We start from the raw sequence: 15,477 nt of genomic DNA, 5'->3' as shown, positions 1-15,477 counted from the left end.
CAGAGAAATGAGAGACAAGAATTCTCATCCATAAAGGTTGAGCGTAATAAATGTCTGGGACAGCCCAACTTAAGCTAAGCACTGTTGGAAGTGTAATGAACATGAAATGGATGAGAACAGGAGAAGAGAAAGGGAAACAAGCCCCTCTAAGGGGTAAAGGCACATCCTCATACCTATAGCCCCACTAGCTGACAGGGCATACTTCTAGATAAACTCCAGATCAATGGTTCATTAAGGCCCTGGTGGTTCAGTGGCTGAAGCCTAAAGGCCCATATAGACGGGCCGATGCGGGAGAGATGTGTGCTGAGCGAACCGCTCAGCACACATCTCTCCCACCGCTCAGCACAGCGCGATCTGTGCTGAGCGTGTGGGGGGAGAAGGGGGGGGGGGTGCGCTCACTTCACTCAGCGGGTGAAGTGAGCGACCCGCTGGATTGGCCTGCATGCAGGCCAATCTAGCACTAGCGATAGCGATGTGCGGGGCTGCGCATCGCTATCGCTGTTAGGGCTACACACGGAGCGATCTTGCTGAAAATCTAAGCAATCTAGTCAGATAGCTTAGATTATCGCTCCGTGTGTAACCCCCTTAAGAATCCAGACTGCCTCTTGTCTGCACAGGGCTCTGAAGCGGTCACCTCCCCTGCTGGTGACTGGGACATGTTCCAGTCCAACCAGCAGGAGCCCCGCTGGGTCCCCTCCATGTGATTCTAAAAAATGGCGTGGAATACTGTGATTTGTACATTTATTCAAAATGTTTCTTCTGTGTTCCATGAACCTGAGTTTTAAAGGACGTATTGTTCGACCTACATAATAGAGTTGACATGGACATATTAATAAATAAATAACATATTGCATACTACAATTGATGAAAGTGTTAATTGTATATACTTTTTTTGAGATAGCTGAACAAATACTTTTAGTTTTATTCAAAACAAACGAACAGGTAGTGCATCTAGCATGATTACACCTATAGAAGCCTGTGACTTCTGGTCTAATTAGTGTTCTTTGCGTACATTTCAATGCTTGTTTGGAGGACCCTCTAAAAAAGCTGGGAGCCCGAATATTTTTCAAATTTCTTGCCTTCTTAAAGACTATAGATGGTGTTTCATTGAGATGGCTTTTGAGGATGGGATCCGTAAACAATAATCTATAATTTTTATTGACAATATTCCTAATTTTATTAGCAGCTACATTGAACTTGAATTTTAAAAACTAGACCATATTTATCTTTATTGTTTTTATTTTTATTTTTAGAACTTATACTACTGTAGGTGAATTTTTCTGTGTAGTACCTATATTACCAATGTTACTCTCTATATCACAGTTATGGCTTTCTATCCCTCTACCAACTGTGGATTTGCTGTCCTTAATAATCAGAGTATCTGATCTGGCTAATCTTGAGGCATACTCCAAGTTTCATCAAGTACCGCTTGTGGATAATCACAGTTTTTAAATGTTTTTACCAGATCAATTACCTGTTCTTGATATTTTACATCAGATGTACAGTTTCTTCTAATTCTGTGTACTTGGCTCTTAGGTACATTCCTAAGCCAACTTTTATTATGGTTGCTGGAATAAGGTATATAATTACGTACATCTACTAATTTCTTAAATGGAGATATCATAACAGTATCCTCTACCACCTCCACTGTAACATGTAAAAAATCAATCTGTGAAGGATGGTGAGTGCAAGTGAAGGTTAAACCATGAAAGTTATTATTAATATAATTAAGAAACTCAATGACAGAAAAAGAATCCCCTTTCCAAACAAAAAACAGGTCGTCGATATAGCGGCCATAGAGGACCAGGTTCGTGGCATGGGCGACAGTCAGACAACGCCACCACGGTAGCGTACATAAATCATCAAGGCGGCACTTGAAGCCGCATGGCAATGAGGGAAGTATCAAAGATACTTCAGTGGGCGGAACGCCATCTGTCAGCCATATCGGCAGTATTCATTCCGGGGGTTCAAAACTCGGAAGCGGACTTTCTCAGTCGTCAGGACATACACGCCGGAGAGTGGAGCCTCCATCCAGAAGTGTTTCAACTCCTCGTGAACAGGTGGGGCCTTCCAGATGTGGACCTGATGGCGTCTCGACACAATCACAAGGTTCCGTAGCAAGGACAAGGGATCCTCTAGCAGCGTTTGTGGACGCACTGGCAATTCCATGGAACTTTCAGCTGCCATACGTGTTTCCTCCGGTGTCACTACTGCCTAGAGTAATAAGGAAGTTCAAGCAAGAAGGAGGAATCCTACTTCTGATCGCTCCCGCGTGGCCCAGACGGCATTGGTTCTCAGACCTTCAGGGTCTCTCGATAGAGTGTCCCCTTCTACTTCCACAGCGCCCAGATCTCCTTGTTGTGGGCCCCTATGCATATCAGGATTTAGCCTGGTTGGCTTTGACGGCGTGGCTCTTGAAGCTTCCGTCTTGAGGGCCAAAGGTTTTTCTGAGGTGGTCATTCAAACTATGTTGAAGGCTCGGAAACCGGCTTCTGCTCGGATTTACCATAGGGTCTGGAATTCTTACTTTGATTGGTGCGCATCTAACAATCATGACGCTTACAAATTTAGTACTGCCAAACTTTTGGCCTTTCTACAACATGGCCTGGACTTGGGCCTTCGTCTGGCCTCCATCAAGGTTCATATTTCTGCCTTGTTGGTTTGGTTCCAGAGGAAAATTGCGACGTTACCTGATGTACATACGTTCACTCAGGGTGTGTTGCGGATTTAACCTCTCTATGTCCCGCCTGTGGCCCCTTGGGACTTGTCGGTGGTTTTGGAGGCCTTGCAAGGGTCTCTGTTTGAGCCTCTTGAATCTGCAGACCTTAAGTGGCTTTCTATTAAGGTGTTTTTTCTGCTGGCTATTGCCTCTGCTAGACGGGTGTCGGATTTGGGTGCCTTATCTTGTAGGTCACCATATCTGATTTTTCACCGTGATCGAGCAGTTCTTAGAACACGTCCCGGGTATTTACCTAAGGTGGTGTCTTCTTTCCACCTTAATCAGGAGATTGTGGTTTTGGCCTTTGCCTCTCCTGAATTGTCTTCCAAAGAGCGGTCTTTGGATGTGGTACGGGCTCTCCGTATCTACGTGAAGAGAACTGCCTCCATCAGGAAGTCGGATTCTCTCTTTGTTCTGTTTGGTTTTCACAAACGTGGCTGGCCTGCTCACAAGCAGACCCTAGCCAGATGGATTAGAATGATGATTGCACATGCTTATGTACAGGCTGGCCTTCCAGCTCCTGCTACCATAAAGGCCCATTCTACTCGGTCGGTTGGACCTTCTTGGGCGGCCCACTGTGGTGCGACCCTTGAACAATTGTGCAAGGCGGCTACATGGTCCTCAGTGAACACGTTCATAAGGTTTTATGCCTTTGATACTTCCGCCTCCCAGGATGCTTCCTTTGGACGCCGGAACCTTGTGCCCGCTACAGTGCGTCCCCTCCCAAAAGGAACTGCTTTAGGACATCCCCAATGTCATTCCCTGTGGAGCCCAGTGTATCCCACTGCAGAAAACAAGATTTATGGTAAGAACTTAACGTTGTTAAATCTCTTTCTGCGAGGTACACTGGGCTCCACAGGGCGCCCACCCTGACGCACTTAGCTTCTTTGGGTTGGTATGGCATTAGCCGCTGACACTTTCTCCTGTCGTGAGAATGTGGTGTATGTGGCTACTAACAGTTGTCATCTCTTTTGCCTGCTACTGCATTGGACTGGTTAACAAAAACTGAGCTCCTGTGCACGGAGGCGGGGTTATAGAGGAGGCGGCGCTATGCATTCTGGGAACAGTCAAAGCTTTGAGCCTGTTGGTGTCTCGGATCAATATCCTATTCTACACCCCAATGTCATTCCCTGTGGAGCCCAGTGTACCTCGCAGAAAGAGATTTAACAACGGTAAGTTCTTACCATAAATCTCGTTTTTCAGAGCCAGGCAGTGCCACCGCATTAAAAATATAAGTGCTGTGAGTCGCAGTGTGAAGTTGTTGTCAATTGTAAAAAAAAAAAAAAAAAACTGAAAAAATCAAAGAAATCTTAAAAAAAAAAACGTGTGTGCTCAGGGTCAATCCGTGCTACTGCATTAATAATATAAACTGCAGTGATTCAAAGTAATAAATTTAAGCACCGATATGGATCACAATCAATCGATAGAAGAGCAGGACCAGAGACCAAGTGCTAGTGCTGTGGTTGCTACCAGTCATGATAGTTCTACAACATCTACTAAAGGTGGTTCAGAAAGTTTAGGAAAGGGCACCTCAAATCAAAATATTTCACAATGTGAAAAAAGTGGTAGAGGTGTCACATTAAAAACTGACAAATCAGTGCCCCCAAAAAAGGAACACTAAGGCTGAAAAACAAACTGCGTGTTCACAAATCTTTGAGGAGATTTTAGGAGTGTCCACATTAGCTGTGTGTGACATTTCTCACACTGTAGCCTCCTTCCATTTACCCAAATCTTTATAACATTTGTAAAGGCATCTGCTTCATTTGTGAGGCCAAAATTAGTAGAGGTAGGAACATTAACCATCTAGGCACCTCCTTCGTGTTCCATCATTTACAGTGAGTTCATTGAATTTATTTTACAAAATTATAATTTTTAAAATAATAACTAACAGTGCAGTATCAGCTACCAGCGGTTTGGACTAGCCTATGCAATCTCCCCCACCAACATCCTCATCATCAACCTCCTTATTAGTGAAAATTGGTTTGTGGGGGCACAAAAGTGGCAGTCCCTGTCGCTGAAGTGCTTGGTTTGTTAAACTGTGCATGTCCTTTTTAAGGGTGGGTGGAAGGGCTTGAGAAAACCATCTTGCACCATTTTCTTTTCAGCCACTGGTGTGTGGCAATGTTTCATAGATGTGCTTTAAACTGCCGTGTGTCAGTGCTGTGGCTTCGTCACTTAGTAACCAGCCAGCTCGCTGCAGCGTTTGGCCAATATTGGTGAAAACAATATTATGATCTGTGAGGTGGTTAAAAATGAATGTGAATGACCGGAAATTAATGTTATTGAGGTTAATAATACTGTAGAAACAAAAAAGGCTCAAATTATGTAATTTTAGCTGTTTCTATACATTTTTGAAAAAATACAGATGCAAAACCAAAACATTTGAGGTCAGGACCGGCAAAACCAAAACCAAAGTTTGGCAATGAATTAGAACCAAAATCAAACCTCGTGGGTCGGCGCACATCTCTAGTTGTGAATCGATACATCCTGATTAATCATTCCTATGAAAGGAATGCATTGCAAAGAGAGTATGAAAACATTTGTTTACAATGCAAAAAATATAACTTCATTTGACTTATTAAATACTGTATATCAAGCACAATGTAAAGATACATCTAATGGACTTTTTTACACCAATTGCCATACAGAAGACAAGGGGTTATTAAGTGAATGAAAGAAAGATTGTTTCATATTCAGCATACTCATTTGTTCTGAACTGTAACGACGGTTTATAACATGTTGGACATTTTGGACGTCAAAAGGAAATTGTTTCCTCTGTAAAGCTAAATTGACAACTTTCATACTGGGATTTTTATTTTGCCTTTATCTGCAGTTCGAATATGTGAATGATTAAACTTGACAAAGCTGTATCTTTTTTTCAACCTTAAAACTATTCAAATCCAAAGATTTAATGTTCACATTGTCAGAGAAATAATTATACATATATGGCACTTCAAATTACTTATATATTCTTCACTTCTTGGACTGAAAATGTTCCACAGAAATGTAATTCACACTGAAACAAAAGGATGTGATTACAAAGACCTTCATGATTCCGCACTCCGTTTAACTTCCAGAAATCCTAATTAAAATAATTTACAGAGATATAAGACATTTATTCGTTTATGAATTGTCAGAATGTAAATGGAGACCAGATTGAAGACCCCTCTCTCTAAGGCCACATTGAATCCTGTTCCTCACCATAATTTCAAACAATGTTAGAAGAAAATGAACGTTTTGGATGAGTTCCTGTAATGTTTTCTGTGTTATCGTGTCCAGCATCTACTTATCTGAGATAATAGCAATGTATAACCAATCATTATTTTAGTAATTGACCAATTCTTTTGGATATACATCAAGAAAACCCTCATCACGTAAATCCTGTTGCACACAAAGTTGTGTAAACAGCAGCTGCATGGTAACACAGCAAATATCTGTCAGATGTACAATACAGTACATTTTGTCAAAGAGTTGAAAAGTTTGAATTGTGCTACGATTCACACCCACTTGTTTGAGATTAGCATTGGGTATTTATGTTTCTGGTCATTGTCTTAAATTACATTCTTGAAACTTTTGATATGCATGGCTCGTAATCAAAAGTAGAGCTTAGCCATTCTCATTACATAAACCTCTTGAAGGCTGATGAATGGTGTGTGTGTGTGTGTGTGTGTGTGTGTGTGTGTGTGTGTGTGTGTGATCTATCAAATGCCATAAAATAAAAACAAGGAGACATGAAAGGGTCGGAAAGGGTCGACTATTTATTTAACAAGTGCAAAGAACTAAAACCTGTATGGTGGGCAGGGCTGACATCAGAAATTGTGGGGGTCCAGGACTGACAAAACAGGCAGGGGAGGATTAAAGGGGCAGTGTATGTTCCTGGGAATATGGTGGGGGCTGGGTTTGGTAGAGTGCATATTATATGTCCCTTAGTCGGGGTGAGGACATGTGTCTAGGGGGCCATGGAGGGGGGGGGGGGGGGGGCAGTTAGTGTATGTCCCTGGGCTGTGGGGGGGGGGATACAATATATATCGGGGGCAGGTTGGAGAGTGTATGTTCCTGAAGTAGGTTATTTTTTTAGGTCTTGGGTCTGGGGAGGAAGTGTATGTCCCTGGGTCGTGGGGTGGGTTAGTGTATGTGCCTGGGCTGGGATACTAAATGTCTAGGGGGCCTGGGGATAGGGTTGGGTATCAGAGCAAGCCCTTATAATGCAAATCTTGACAACCATAAAATGCATTTAGACTGGAAGACTGCTCTACAGAGCGCGTGACCAAATCCAGGAGGTGTATCCCCACCCCCCAGGAATAAAAAACAAAACACATATAGCTCACATCAGCACCCAGACTGCAACTGGCAACACTAACAACCCACAGTCTATTCATGTTCTGCTTAACCTCAGGGTTACTTAGCCGGCCATTGGTGTTGCAGAGTGAGCCAATGCTGCATCTTTAGACGCAGCACTGGATCACACATGCATGCAGGAAGCATCTACTTACCGGATACCTCTTACTGCATTACAATATGTAAGCATAGTGCTTACTACAACCACACCTGAATGAGGCCCAATAACTTCACAATAATAGCATGAGGTAGCAGGGTCATCTAGTGTAGTGTGGTTGCAGGGACAAACATAGCATTTTGTAGGGACAAACACCAAATACAATATGTATGGTAGAAAAGGAGCTATTGTAGATTTACATATTGTAACATTTTATGGGAGTCATTCTAACCATTCTTATCCATTAACCTGTTCAACACAAGTGATTGCAGTCATACATTAAGGGAAAAGTCCAGATGCAGAGCATCGTGTCCCTCCTGGAGAGGGTCCTGTTGGGAGGTATGTCTAAGGGGCTGTCAGTCAGTGTACATCTTAAGGGCTGGCCTCTAGAGGTCACATCCTCAGCCTGGCAGCATGTTCCATGATTGCTGCAATGTGCAGAGACTCTCTCCAGTGTGTACCCTGATGTATTCCCATATCTCACAACATGACCATCTGCAGGAGGGACAGAATGCTCTGCTTCTGGAATTTTTCTTAATTTATGATTGCCAGCACCTCTGTTGAACAGGTTAGTGGATAAGAAAGTTGTTTCAGCACAGGAGGGAAGTCCAGGAGCAGAGCATTCTGTCCTTCCCGTCATGTTGGGAGTTATGATATTTCCACCATCTCTGGAGTATGGGTGCCGCCATGACACCTGCAGTCAGCTGACTTGGTGCTATCCACTCCTGAGCACTGGACCGTTCACATGACTTGATTCTCCAATCCCTGCTGACAAGAGTTCCTGCTCAGTATCATTGCCTTGAACAACGTGTCCCATCCTATGCACACCGTCTCCTGGTGCCAGTCTCCTGAGACTCCTGTGTCAGTGTTCCGTGGAACTACAGGCACCAGCCATCCAGTTCAGTTGCAGCTCCATCTGCATTTTGCTCCAGCATTCACTAGCAGTCAGATACTCTCCAGGTGCAGCATTATTACTCACACCTGTCCGTTAGCTGCCTGCAGCAGTATCAGTTCCATTCTATCTAATCCTGCTTTATTCCACAGCTGTCTCCTGCTTAGCCAAACCTGGTTCCATTGCTGCTTAGTGTACCAACTGCCTGTGTCATTCCAGCACCTGCTCACCATCGGCTTCCAGGCCAACCATCGATTGTTACTGTTAGCCATCTGTTCCCAGGCTGATCATCATCTGCTCCTGTTTACCATCGATTTTCAGGCCGATCATAGATTGTTCCAGTTCAGCATCGGTTCCCAGGCTCATCATCAATTGCTCCAGGTTATATTGGTTCCCAGACTGATAGTTGTTAATCCTCTGTTCATCATCTGTTTCCAGATAGAACATTTCCCAAGAGACTTTTCTATAACCAGAAACTCTATCAGCTTCCACGCTGATTCTTATGCACATACCACCATTATTCCAGTTGCCTTGGTTTCCTGTGTGTACTTTTAATAAATATAATTTGCGCACATATGCAGGAATCTACTTCAGCCTCCTCGCTTTCTCCATCGCACCACCACTGACCCACTAGTACCCCCTCCAGGAACAGACACAAACACAGACCTGACAGTATACATCTAAGGGGCTGTCACTTGTGTACATCTAAGGGGCTGTCAGTCAGTGTGTAGTGTACATCTAAGGGGCTGTCCGTCAGTGTGTAGTGTATATCTAAGGGGCTGTCAGTGAGTGTGTAGTGTATATCTAAGGGGCTGTCCGTCAGTGTGTAGTGTACATCTAAGGGGCTGTCCGTCAGTGTGTAGTGTATATCTAAGGGGCTGTCAGTGAGTGTGTAGTGTATATCTAAGGGGCTGTCCGTCAGTGTGTAGTGTACATCTAAGGGGCTGTCCGTCAGTGTGTAGTGTATATCTAAGGGGCTGTCAGTGAGTGTGTAGTGTATATCTAAGGGGCTGTCAGAGTGTCCATCTAAGGGACAGTCAGTGTGTAGTATACATCTAAGGGGCGGTTAGTCATTGTGTCCAGCTAGGGGGTTGTGGTGCTGTCACTGTCCATCTAAGGGGCTGTGGTGCTATCACTGTGTCCAGTCCCCTAAGTCCAACACAGTGGTACTGCACTGACTATGCAGGCCCCACCCTTTGTGTTCACAGTGTAACTCCATATTATTGTAAAAAAAATGTTTTGTAATATTTGTTTTATACTGCATAGTGCGTGTGTGTGTAAAAGCGGTCTGACTCCACACAGTGATCTGTGAATTGATAAATGGATAACAATCAGTTTAGAGAACCAAATACTAGAAGGAGGAGATAAAACAAAGCAAATCTGCAAATTGAATGCTGGATTTGTAGATCAAGTCCTTGATTCGCTTTGCCCGGATCCAAGTGTTGCCAATATCTGAAATTGGATCACTACATTTTGGCAACCGTACTTCATACTAGGCTTAAGTCATATACTGTGTCTTTCTTTCCAACTGACAAATATCTTAAGTGATGCAAAGAGCTCCTGGTGAGCAAGTGGGTAGCTCAAGTGACACGTGGCACTGCAATGTTTCCTTCAGTTTCTTCGGCAGCGGCCAGGAAAAAGCTTACCTTTCCCAAGAGACCTAGTGGTGATGCAGATAAGTCAACACAACATATTGACATTTGGTCGGCTCTAAATGAATTGCCCAGCGTTTGTGATACCTGTACCGTAACGCCATCTGATACGGTCACCCTCCAAAGAATGGTGGAGGATTATTTTCATGACACCGTAAAAATAGGCATGTCACAGAGTCCCTTCGAGTACTGGAAGGAAAAAAAAGCAATTTGGAGGCCCTTGTACAAACTAGCTTTGCATCACTTATGCTGCCCACCCTCTAGTGTGTACTCTGAGAGAATTTTCAGCGCAGCCGGGAACCTTGTCAGCAATCAACGTAGGAGACTACTACTTGAAAATGTGGAAAAGTTCAAAATGGACTGGAAATTCCATGAGGATGACCTTTCCCGGCAATTATGTCAAAGCACAGAGACTTTTGTATTGGTGGATTCCAGCGGGGATGAATCAATATTGTGTGAGGAGGATATACACACTGATGAGGGTGAGGATGAGGATGGCAATGATGATGACATCTAGCCACTGTAGAGATGTTGCCTTAAGCCGGTTGGTAGCTTGTTTTGTGGTGGCCCACTCACCCAAGCACCTCAGTCTCAAAAGCTGCAGTCCCTGTCACTGGAGGGCTTGGTTTGTTAAAGTGTGCATGTCCTTTTTAATATCCAACATAAGGGCGGGTGGGAAGTGCCCAAGGACAATTCCATCTTGCACCACCTTTCATTTCTCCCACTGCTGTGTGTCAGTGTTTCATAGATATTTTATAAACTGCTGCGTGTTTGTGCAGCTGCTCTGTTGCTTAGTAAACCAGGCAGCTCGTTGCAGACTTTGGCCTAAAGTGGATGAAAACAACCTTGTGAGCTGTAAGGTGGTCATAATTGTCTGCAAATGACTGGAAATGAATGTTATTGAGGTTACTAATACTCTTACTACAAAAAAAGGCCCAAATTAAGTGATTTCAGTTTTTTTGTACATTTTGAAAAACATCCAAATCGAAGTTCAAATCCAAAGACGGCCGACGAATTAGAACCAAATCCGGCAAAAATAGCCGGCGCACATCTCTACTGGTAGCTAGTACTAGTATATAGAGTAGAGCCTATTCTGCTAGCAACAGTATACAAACTTGTAGCCCAATCTGTTGGCTAGTTTTAAAAAACAACAACTGATTTTCTTTGTAGCAGCTAGCAGTGTATAACACTAAGTACAGAGCTGGCCCTAACCAATTTGATGCTCTAGGCAAGATTTTTCTTGATGCCCACTAGCAGATAATCTCACCACCTGCAATGCAATGCACCGGCTGTACCGCTGCTAGTTATGCCTCTGACGCAGCCCCGCTCTTCCAGCCCAGCATCCATCACCTGGCAGCACAGATCAAAGCAGCAGCCATCACCCTGTGACCACAGCAATCCTTATCCAGTACCCCTCACCCAGCAGCACAGATCACAGCAGGCGCAGCAACCAGCAAGACCAAACACCCATCTCCCCTCACCCGGCTAGCACATAGCATCCCTCACAGCAGTCAGCTCAGCACTGTTCACTAATACATGCTGAGCTGGCTTTAATCAACCTAATTTTTCAAAATGTACTGTTGAAAGCTGGCTGACTGCCTGTGAAGTTGTCCTGTCAAGCGTCCACCCCTGCAGTTGTTTCCCAGCATCTCCCAGTGTTTGGTGGCTGGCAGACTGCATGTAGTCAGTGCAGCCTGCTGGACTCTGCAAAGGATCATGGGAAGAGGAGCTGCTGCTGCTGGGCATTCGGCCATTTTATCTTCTGCCCGCTGCCCCTGCTGTCTGCTCCCCACTCCCACAGCTGGCTGCATGCTGAGCTGATGGATCAAAGCTCAGTCGCCTGTTCAGGTACCCCAAACTGCTGGTGGCCTTAGGGCCGGCCCGCCGCTGGATACTCTCTGCTCCCTACTGCATGCTGAGCTACCTGATGAGAGCTGCCATCCAGGTGCCCCAAAACCTACACCAGATCTAGGCTTTGAATGCTCCTAGGTAATCCAAAAGCCCCTAGACATTTGCCTAGGTTGCCTATGCCTAGGGCCGGCTCTGACTAAGTACATATAGGGCCTAATTTAGATTTGGGTGCTCAGCAGTTTGTGTGGCACATTTCTGTACTGCAAATGCTCATGAACAAGCCAGGTGCATTCTGGTGGAAATATTGGGCCTAATTCAGATCTGTTCACGCCCCAGCTATTTTTTGCAGCGCTGTGAACAGATAGACGCCGCCTATAGGGTAGTGTATTTAAGCTTTGCAAGTGTACGAACGCGTGTGCAGCCGCCCTGTACAAAAACAGCTTGTGCAGTTTCTGAGTAGCTCTGACCTTACTCAGCCGCTGCGATCACTTCAGCCTATTCGATCCCGGAATTGACGTCATACACCCGCCCTGCAAATGCTTTGACACGCCTGCGTTTTTCCAACCACTCCCAGAAAACGGTCAGTTGCCACCCACAAACGCCCTCTTGCTGTCAATCTCCTTGCGAACGGCTGTGCAAATGGTTTCTTCGCTAGAACCAGTGCACAACAACGATCCGTTTTGTAACCTTACGGCGCACCTGCGCATTGCAGTGCATGCGCAGTAGTTACCTGATCTCTGCATAGCGAAAAACGCTAGTGAGCGAACAGATCTGAATTAGGCCCTTTATACTATTTTGTGAATGAAGAGAAAATGAGTTTTAAAATTGTTGGCTTTTAGGGAATGGTTTTAGGTACAAGAGAAAGCACTGGGTTGACATTAACAAAATAGGGCTCTAAATTGTGACCTTTTCTATGGCCGAGTTCATAGACATAAATTGCGAGCATTCATTTAAAAATCAGTGCATTGCAGAGAAATTGCAGTAAAAAGGTGTTTGTAATGTGCCAAGGGAAATCAAAGTGTCACATAGTCCCAGTAACAATATAATGTGTTTTCACACCATGAAATCTGTCATAAAAATTATTCCTATTTTCTTCCTTCTGTATAAGGTGAAAGCGCTTTCTACTCATTACCTACTGACTTCTTACACCTTGATGTACATTACAAGCAAATTCTTCACTGATGAGACTGTTTTAAGATGAAATCTAATGGAAGCAAAACACAGTTTTGACAAACAAGTTACTTTAATACTACATTTTACCTTTGCTCAAAAAACTAATTTCTGTAGACAAATATTTTTTTTCAAAAGCTTTCTTTTCTTCCTCTATAGCACAGGTTCTCAAACTGGGTCCTCAGGACCCCACACAGTGCATGTTTTGCAGGTCTCCTCACAGAATCACAAGTGAAATAATTAACTCTACCTGTGGACCTTTTAAAATGTGTCAGTGAGTAATTAATACACCTGTGCACCTGCTGGGTTACCTGCAAAACATGCACTCTGTGGGGTCCTGAGGACCGAGTTTGAGAACCTGTGCTCTATAGTATCTATTAAAGTCAATGTTACCTCCAGTGCTGGCGTTTGTGTTGCTAACATGGATTGTTTGTGGCGTGCAAAGAGAGCAAGTGGCTAGAGTCCCACATATCTTAGAGACTTCATCACCAACAAGTGAGAGTTTTCTCCTTAGCCCATTGGTCCCAGCCAATAAATGCTGAATGCGTAGGCTTGGTATACACCGATCCGCTGACCGATCTAACGATTGAAGAAAAAATTCTTCAATTGGAAAAAGATTATGTTAAAACATTGTTTTATTGATTAGTTAAAACAAATACCCTTCTACGTTCCAAAAAAGAGAGTGCACAAAAAATGCAAAAAAAAAAATTATATAAAAAGAATGTTCTGGTCTATAAATCGTGAGAGAAAGATTAGAAAGGTTGCAGACACTAGACAGTCTGACAACCGTTTCTCCTGACCAGTACAGATATTCTGTATTAATGGGACCCAAGGAGGAGGTCAGTGTGCATGTTTTGTCATAGAAAGACCACTTACGTTAGGTCAATGCTATACACTTTGTTGGTTACCCATAAAGTCATATGGCATAGGTTCAGATTGTATGTCTAGCTGTGCTCATAGAAACTATGTCCTCATAGAGAGGGATATAGAAAAGGAAGGCAGAAATAAGTATAATTAGTGGTGATGCTGCTGTTGGTGTCCACCCTTCAGAGGAAGGGGAATAGTTCCTGTCCTACAACACCGGGTATTCCCAGGGAGTCTACTCTCGTGGTACTAACCCAGCCCGACGCTGTTTAGCTTCCAAGATCGGACAAGATCGGGCATGAGCAGCGTGGTATGATAGTAGGAAGGATATCTACCAATGAGAGTGCACCTATATATGAAAATATAGAATGATAGAAAGGATAGGAAGTGTAGTACGTGGATCTACTTTCCACGTTAGGCAGGGTAAAACGTCTGTCACACGGTGGCGCCGTGTACCCTGGATCGGGGATGAGAGTCCACTGGACAATAGCCAGATAAGAAAAAAAGGGGGGAGTATAAGGATTGGAACTTATAAAGTTAAATGACCATTCAATATTTAGGGAACAAATGTCCAATGGAAGGGAAAGGAGTCAGATAGGTTCAAGAGCAAGAAGCAAGCTGACTATACATTCTTTGCATACAGCCAATCTAAATATATGACGAAAATGATAACCCTTGCGTAATTGTAAGTGGAAATAGGTGCATCTGATAAGAAGTACTATGTACAGCTGATATGAATCAAAATCAGGGGGTAGGTGATTGCGGATAGCCGAATAAACACATATGATAAAGTATATTGCCTAAAGCAGATATGATCCTGCAATATAAGGGGATTAGAATCACCCTCTAGTCACTCAAATAAATGAGCTAGGTTAAACACAAAGAAACCTTTTTTTTATGTGTGTATAACTACCTCCTGTGAAATATATTATTCATGCAGCAAAAAGGTTTTTTAATACTGAGTAGGTGCCTATGACAAAGAAATACCACAATAATGACTTGTGTTGGAAATAGGAACCCATATACACATAGAGTCAAATACAATGGTTATTAATGTTGGCAAAAGTGCCAAAATACTCAAAAGGTCAGATGCAGCAGGTAAATGGTAACCAGAGAAGCCTCCATAAGCAGGTCCCGCTGTAGAGTCCGTAGAAAAAGCGTTTCGCCCGCGGGCTTGTTCACTTCCGGGATCTCACAGCATGTTGTGCATACAAGGTTTAAAAGCCCTGTAGTAAGGATAGCATTGGGAATTCATTAGTCACGTGGGCGGGAGTGGGATGACTGACGGCGCCAGTACCCAATCGAGAAGAGTATGTGGTACATCTGTGTAAACGAGATGCGCCTGTAAGGTGCATGACGCTCGGGGGGTGTGTGCTCTATACACTAGGGACGGTGCACTGGCGTGATGACGCTCTGGGGGTGTGTGCTATATGCACGGACTGGGGACGGCGCACTGGCTGGGGAGATAGTATGGCGCCATGTAGAAAGAGGGAATACCAGGTCTATATGCGATACAGCATATGGTTAGAAATTCAAGGAGTAGTGTTAGTGGGTGGCCAGTGGGGGCGTGTACACGGTGCGTCATAGCCAAGCCGGGGCCCGGGGGCGCCTGATTAATTTACTATTTGCAGGGCATCCTGAGGCTAAGATGTGTGTGTATGATACACTATAGGCAACATGGGGGCGGAGAATGACAAGAGTCATAGGGAAGTATGAAAATGCCGTCTTCAGGACAAGAGGGGAAAAAAACATTTAGGTGTTGTATAGTAAGAGAAAAATAACAATACCATTTGCCTGGTGTGGGTGTGATAATTTAAATAGAGGGTGTAAATGT

At 43.9% G+C, this 15,477-nt stretch overlaps 1 pseudogene; it reads right to left on the bottom strand.

Moving 5' to 3' along the window:
* Positions 1-13,848: 13,848 nt before the first annotated feature.
* On the bottom strand, positions 13,849-13,967 carry LOC134950832 (5S ribosomal RNA; annotated as a pseudogene).
* Positions 13,968-15,477: the final 1,510 nt, after the last annotated feature.

The sequence above is a fragment of the Pseudophryne corroboree genome, chromosome 8 (assembly GCF_028390025.1).
Source record: "Pseudophryne corroboree isolate aPseCor3 chromosome 8, aPseCor3.hap2, whole genome shotgun sequence".
Taxonomy (NCBI): Eukaryota; Metazoa; Chordata; class Amphibia; order Anura; family Myobatrachidae; genus Pseudophryne; species Pseudophryne corroboree.
Note: the sequence above shows the minus strand (reverse complement) of the source record. Positions and strands in the feature narration are given on the sequence as shown.